The sequence below is a fragment of the Malus sylvestris genome, chromosome 10 (assembly GCF_916048215.2).
Source record: "Malus sylvestris chromosome 10, drMalSylv7.2, whole genome shotgun sequence".
Taxonomy (NCBI): Eukaryota; Viridiplantae; Streptophyta; class Magnoliopsida; order Rosales; family Rosaceae; genus Malus; species Malus sylvestris.
Genome location: NC_062269.1, coordinates 6,262,839 through 6,270,401, shown reverse-complemented (window position 1 = coordinate 6,270,401; position 7,563 = coordinate 6,262,839). Strand labels below are relative to the sequence as shown.

Genomic DNA, 7,563 nt, shown 5'->3' with positions numbered 1-7,563 from the left:
AGAGTCATTGTTGTCTCTACTATATGTCTATGCTTCCATTCAATCAAATTGTTCTGTTATGGGGTGTATGGACATGATATCATCTGTTCTATTCCTTTTGCAGCAAGAAAGGTTTTAAAAGAATGACCGGTATATTCTCATCCTCCATCTGACTGTACATACTTTATAGTGACTCTAAATTGTGTAAGTATGAAGTTATAAAATTTGACAAACACATGAAAGAGATCTGATTTATTGCACAATGGGAAAATCCAAGTGTATCTTGTGTATTCATCAAGAAAGGTTACATGGTATCTATATCCTTCTAAGGACTTTACAAAAGATGGTCCCCAAATGTCTGTATGAACCTTTTCAAATGGTGAAGTACATTTATCAATCCTAGAAGGAAAGAGAATTCTTAACATTTTACCCTTGATACAATGAGTTCACAAACTACACTTATCATCTACATCAACTGATATACCAGACTTTTTCAACATCATAGCTAATATTTCATTTGTAGGATAACCCATTCTTTGATGCTAGAGATTGGATTTTACCATTTGTCCAAGAAAAACAGATGAACACTGAATTGCAGACTACACTCCCTTTGAACATTTGATTACAGGAATTTGAAACAGTTGCCTTGGTTTACTCTTTCTTTGGTACAGAACCTCCTTTGTCTTCTTGTCCTGCACAAAAACCTCACTTTCATCACATATGAACCAACTATAGTTATCAGCACATAGTTGTTGTACAGATAATAAACTTCTGGAAATATTTGGAACATGCAACACAATATTAAGAACAAGGTCACTAGATTTAGTTTTCAGAATTGTAGAACCAGTATTTGCAATAGATAACACTGTGCCATTTCCAATAGTCATGGTTTCAGAACCTTCAAATGTTGTAACTTGATTGAGCGAATTGACATCTGCAGTGATGTGGTGTGATGCTCCAGAGTCTATTATCCACGCATCATTAGGACTGAACTCTGTTGAATGTTGTGCAGCTATAGCATTGAAGGATGATGCTAGTGGTTGTGCTTGATAAGCATAGTTGCCTCTGTGATAACATTCCAGAGCAGAATGACCCTTTTTTCCACATATTTGACACTAAAAAACGAACCCTGGAGATGCTGTATTTGCATTTTTTTTGAAAACAATTCATTGCAGTATAATCCCTTTTATTACATATCTAACACTCAACAACCAAACTAGACCTAGTATCTGTATTCCCAGACCATGCATTAGACCCATTCTGCCTTGTAATATTAGCTTGAAAACCAAAAGAACTACCAGAGTTAAAGGGTTTGCCTTTTTAACCACCATTTGACATGAAATTGTTGTTGCCTTTGTAGTTTGTACCATTGAATGATTTATTTCCAAACTGATTCCTTGAACCAATATTGGTACCCATGAAGCCGAATCCATAAAATGGTGGATATAATGTCGAATGATCAAAGGGAAATGGTTATGGATATTGCTAAGGAAATGGTTGCATGTATGGTTGTGATGCAAGAATGAATGATTGTACAGAACCAATATAAGGAGACTGAGTTATAGTGCCTTCAGTAGTTGATGTAATATGATTATGTCCTGCATGATTAGATGTAAATCAGGACCCAGAAGAAGATCTAGCACCAGAGGAATTCAAACCATTAACATATAATGCTGACATGTTTTGAGATAACAGATTTATTTCACATTAAATTTCCTTTTCAGCACCCAATAACTGTGCCCTGAACTCTTTGAAGGTAATAGATGACTCCCTGGCCAATATTACAATCCTTATAACAGAATACTCCTTAGGCAAACCAGCTAAGCCATCAATTACAATGTCATTATCAGAAATCAACTCACCAGCTACAGTTAATTGCTCCATTATATTCTTCAATCTTAACAGATATTTATCAATAGTATTTGTGCTCTTTTGAATAGTATGCAATTCAGTTTTAAGATGGTTCACTCTAGACTTCAAAACAAATACATACCTATCCATAAGATTACTTCATGCCTCAAACGCAGTTTTGCATCCCAAAACATACTCCATAGCCTCATCTGTAAGAGTTGCCAATAACAAACTTAAAAGAGCCATATTCGTAGACTCCCATTCAATATAATCTTTTGTAATCTCAGTTGTTACTTCGGAGTCTGTATTAACCACATACTTTGATGGACACAATGTTGTGCCATCAAAATAGCCAAAAAGCTTATATCCTTTGAGAACTGACTGAAATTGAAACGCCCATTTGGCAAAATTATCATCCCTCAACTTTATAGTTAACATTCCCAGTAAATTCTCCACTTTGAATGATGATGACTCCATTGTTATACAACTTAAAACCAAGATTCTCATAACAGTTGAAATTCCAGCAAAACTACCTCTCGAAAGTTTACCAAGAAAATACTAAAATCTTGATTTCACAAGTAACGAAGAAAGAAAAAAAAGAATAACACTTTCTCTAGATCAAAAGTATTCCAAATTATACCAAGAAAGACTGATACTTTCTTATCACAGTGTCACTCCAAATTATACCAAGAAAGACTGACACTTTCTTATCACAAGAGATTGATACCCCTTTTCACTTTTTTTTACAGGAGATTGACACTCCGTTGCATTTCTCAGAATACAAAACTTGCAAATATAATACTTCTCAGCATACTAATTAAACAACATTCATCATTCTTCACACAAAACTCAAATCATAGGAAAACCACGTCATAGAAATTGTAGGTATTGCACAAATTTCTCAAACCAGAGAGAAATCACCTGATTTACACCAGAAATCCAATGTTTGCATATGCTCCGAGCACAAAATCTTCAAGAAACCCAGCAATCGAATTGATTGGTAGTGTCAAAGAACAACAAAATCTTCAAGAAACCCAAATCTTTAAACACCCAAATATTCAAGAAACCCAAAAGAAACCCAGCAATCAAATTGACCAGTAGTGTTGAAGAGCAGCAGAAAATCACCAAAACCGAATGCGGCAATGATACCATATTAACAAACCTATAAATTTCTCAAGAATACAAAGATCAAGTAGAACAAAAGATATAGAAGGAAGAATAATTCTCTGATTTCTTAGTAATGAATGCTTCTTACAAAACTTGCTAGCTGAATATGAAAGATCGAATGGTTATATATAATAATCAATAACAACCCACAATTACAATATTACCCTCTAACATTCATACTCAATTACAATATTATTCTCCTCAACAAACTCAATCCCCAACTACCTTGTAACTAACTTGACTCCCATTTGCTTGCCATGTGTCATTGGCTAATAAATAACTCACAGACCGACCTCGTATTGTTTGTGTTAATGTAGAAAGAGGAAGATCGAAGGAGAAGATCAGAGTACAAGAAATAGAGAGAGAGAGAAGTTGTAATATTTATCTTTCTTAATATTCAAGTAATTACAACGATGTACTTATATCAAAGACTAACTGTCTAACTAACTATCTAACTAAGTTTCACACCCTTTGGACAGATGGCATAATCCTAGCCACTGTCTAGCCTTACATGCCCCCGCAAACTCATGAGGGGATGATCCAAGCATGAGGTTGAAACAATGAGACTGAAAACGAGGAATACTAAGACCCTTAGTTAGAATATCTGCAAACTGTTCGCGAGATGAGACAAACTGAACACAAAGTTTCGTCTGAGCAACCCGTTCACGCACAAAATGTACATCGATCTCAATGTGCTTCATGCGTTGATGTTGGACCGGATTAAAGGACAAGGCGATAGCAGAAAGGTTGTCACAAAAGAGAACTGGAGGACGAGCAAGCTGGACATGCAGAAATTCCAGCAGTTGCTGAATCTAATCAAGCTCAGCGAAGGTAGTAGACAGAGCCCTGTATTCTGCTTCCGTTGAAGAACGAGAAACAGTTTATTGTTTTTTGGAGGACCAGGAAATAGGGTTATTTCCCAATAAGACAACCAAACCAGTAGTTAAACGGCGATCATTGGGATCACCAGCCCAATCGGCATCACTAAATGCTTTCAGTAGTAAATCCCCGCGAATATAAGACATGCCAACAGATAATGTGCCCTTGAGATACCTCAAAATCCTCTTTACGGCTGTAAAATGGGACATCATTGGAGATTGCATGAACTGACAGACTTGATGAACTGAGAAGGCAATGTCCGGGCGAGTGAAAGTGAGGTATTGAAGGGCGCCAACAATACTCCGGTATGCAGTTGGATTATTATAGGGAGTGCCATCATCTTTAACCAACCGATTGTAGGGTAAGCATGGAGTGTCACAAGGCTTACAATCAACCATCTCAACTTTCTGCAACAAATCCAGTATATATTTGGACTGAGACAAGAATAGTCCCGTAGCAGTTTTGATAACCTGAATGCCCAAAAAATAATGAAGCTCCCCCAAGTCCTTGATGTCAAATTCAGATGTTAAAGAGTTGATCACCTGTTGAATAACGGAATGAGAGCTGCCAGTAAGAATAATATCATCGACATAGAGGAGGAGGACCACAATGTCACTGCCAACAATCTTAACAAATAAAGAAGAATCAGCATATGTGGACTGAAACCCAAGAGTGGGAAGAAAACTTGTAAATCGTTCATTCCAGGCTCTAGGTGCCTGTTTCAATCCATAGAGTGACTTGTGTAAATGACAAACCAATTCAGGATGTGCCGGATCTCTAAAGCTAGGAGGTTGAGACATGTACACTTCTTCATTTAACAAACCATGCAAAAAGGCATTCTTGACATCCAATTGACGAAGAGTCCAATTGAAGTGAGCAGCCAAGGCTAGAACTATCCGCACAGTGGTTGGTTTAACCACGGGACTAAATGTTTCACCATAGTCCAATCCAGGCTCTTAACTAAACCCCTTAGCAACAAGGCGAGCCTTATGTCTAGCCACTGTCCCATCTGAGTTCTTTTTGAGTTTGAAAACCCACTTACAACCAACAAGGTTCTTGTGAGGAGGCAAATGTACAAGACTCCAAGTATGTTGTTTATGCAATGCATCAACCTCTTCCTGCATCACTTTATACCAAACAGGGACCTTCATTGCAGATTTATATGTTGCAGGTTCCACCAAAGTTAAATCCACATCATGAGATTCAGTCACTTGAGTGAAAAAGGCTTTCTTCTTGATGATGCCATTCTTACTTCTAGTTTGCATAGGATGCATATTAAGTGGAGCAAGTGGTAACACCACTTGAAGTAAATTTGGACTAAAATCAGAGTCCACAGGGAGTGGAGAAGGAGAACTTGCAGTAGCAGTAATGGACTGAGAAGAAGGGCTAGCTGGTGAAACTGATGAAGAAGACAATATGTCATTAGGTGGAGAGGTGGATGGTAGAGGTGATTGGGGGGAGGGTGGTGGAGATGAAACTAAGATATTATTTATATTAGAAACTGAAAGTGATGACCAGGACTGAGAAGAAGAGGATGTGACAGGTTTGTGCTTAGACAATGCAGACAAGTGAGGGTAGGGAAATCTAGTCTCATCAAACACAACATGTCTAGAAATGTAGAATCGACCTTTTAACACATTAAAACAAATGAATCCTTTATACTTTGAGGCATACCCAAGAAAGACACACTCTGTAGTTTTGGCTTGCAACTTGGTCTGAACATAAAGTCTTAATAGAGGAAAACAGGAACACCCAAACACCTTAAGATGTGTCAAAATAGAAGGAGTGCTAAAAAGTATTTCAAAAGATGAACAATTATTCAACACTGGTGTAGGCATTCGATTTATAAGATATACAGCAGCTTGACAAGCAAAGGTCCAGAAAGAAGAGGGTAATTTGGCATATTGTAACAATGTGACAGTGGTTTCAACAATGTGTCTATGTTTTCTCTCGGCCAAACCATTTTGTTCGGGAGTATGTGGACAAGATTTATGATGAAGGATACCTTGATTGGTAAGAAAAGTTTGAAGTTTATTGTTACAATATTCACCACCACCATCAGTTTGTAAAATTTTAATACAAGTAGAAAATTGGGTTTGCACAAAGGAGGAGAAGGCAACAAAGATGTCAAAGAAATCGGATTTATTGACAAGAAGAAACAACCAACAGTATCTAGTGCACTCATCAATGAGAGTTACATAATACTTGTAACCATCAATAGAATTACACGGAAAAGGACCCCAAAGGTCACTGTGTATAGTTTCGAAAGGAATTACAGAGTTGTGCACACGAGACTGAAACGGCAATTTAGTAAATTTGCCCTCTAAACAACTATGACATAGCCTAGGAACACTGTCCTTTGTACAAGAGATATGAGACTTAGTAAGCATGATAGAAGCAATGGTATTTGAAGGATGCCCTAACCTACTGTGCCAGAGATTAGAGCTAACAAGTTGTTCAAGTAATGCAGAAGCTTTAGAATTGCTTAGAGAGGGAAATGATTGATGATTGGAAAGTGATAGAATGGGGTATAGTCCATTACTGCATGGTCCTTTGTACAAAATCCTCCCTGTGACTTTGTCCTGAATCCAGAAACAATAAGCATCAAAGACTAACCAGCAATTATTATCAAGACAAATGCGATGAACTGATAACAAATTATGAGATAGCCGAGGCACATAGAGGATGGAATTCAATTTTAGTGGCTGCACAAGTGTAGGAATAATGGAACTACCAATATGTGAAATTTGCAAACCTTCACCATTAGCTGTTTGCACTGTCTCATTAGAGGGATAAGGCGTTGCCATGGACAAATTACTGAAATCAGCAGTCATATGGTTTGTAGCCCCCGAATTAGTAAGCCAAATCTGTGATGTAGGAGTTGAAGAAGACTGAGAAGATACTGTGTGCAGAGCCTGGATATTGGATTGAGGAGAGAAAGTTGGTGCTGAAGGAGTATATGCACTAGTAGGCATCGGAGAGTAGTGTGGACCACCAAAGTTAGGACCTTTATCATTGAAGAAACAATACCAGGTACTATGATTTGCCTTGCCACAAATGTGGCAGCCTTGTCGTTCTAACTGTTTTGAATGACAAAATGGAGCAGTGTGACCAAACTGATTACATAATTGACAAGGTACTTGCTGGAAAGAGGAACCAACAGACTGTGATGGAGAAGGTCCAAGCACTCCAGAGAAAACAGGTGCTGAAGGAGAACCTCGATTGGGAAACTGCTGTCTGGGACTAGGATTAGAATACCTATATCCCTAATTAGTTTTGCCTTTACCCTTCTTAGTGAAATGAAAAGATCGATACCCACCAGCAGAACCAGGATGAGGACCTGAAAACCCCGGATGATCACCAACTGATTGATGGGATTTAGGGCCAGAGGTATTAGCCACCATGGCAGACAAAAACTGAGAATTAACAGTACTGTCCACAATCAGTTCTTCAGCAAGAAGCTGCACCCTAAATTCTTGGAGAGAGATTACATTCTCACGACCCCTTATAACACTACGAAACGTATTGTACTCGGGAGGTAATCCATTGAGAGCAAGGATAACAATATCCTTATCTGCAAAAGCAACTCCAGCTGCGGACAAGTAGTCTCAAGCTTCCTTAATTCATTGCAGATATTGAGATACAGAATCAGTCCCTTTCTTGATTGTTTGAAGATTCGACTTGAGT

At 38.0% G+C, this 7,563-nt stretch overlaps 1 long non-coding RNA gene across 1 annotated transcript; it reads right to left on the bottom strand.

Moving 5' to 3' along the window:
- Positions 1 to 6,032: 6,032 nt before the first annotated feature.
- LOC126585250 (uncharacterized) lies at positions 6,033 to 7,503 on the bottom strand. The gene is made up of 2 exons (XR_007610383.1): positions 6,632 to 7,503; positions 6,033 to 6,458 (listed from the first exon to the last, which is right to left on the bottom strand). It is a non-coding gene; the product is annotated as an uncharacterized LOC126585250 (long non-coding RNA).
- Positions 7,504 to 7,563: the final 60 nt, after the last annotated feature.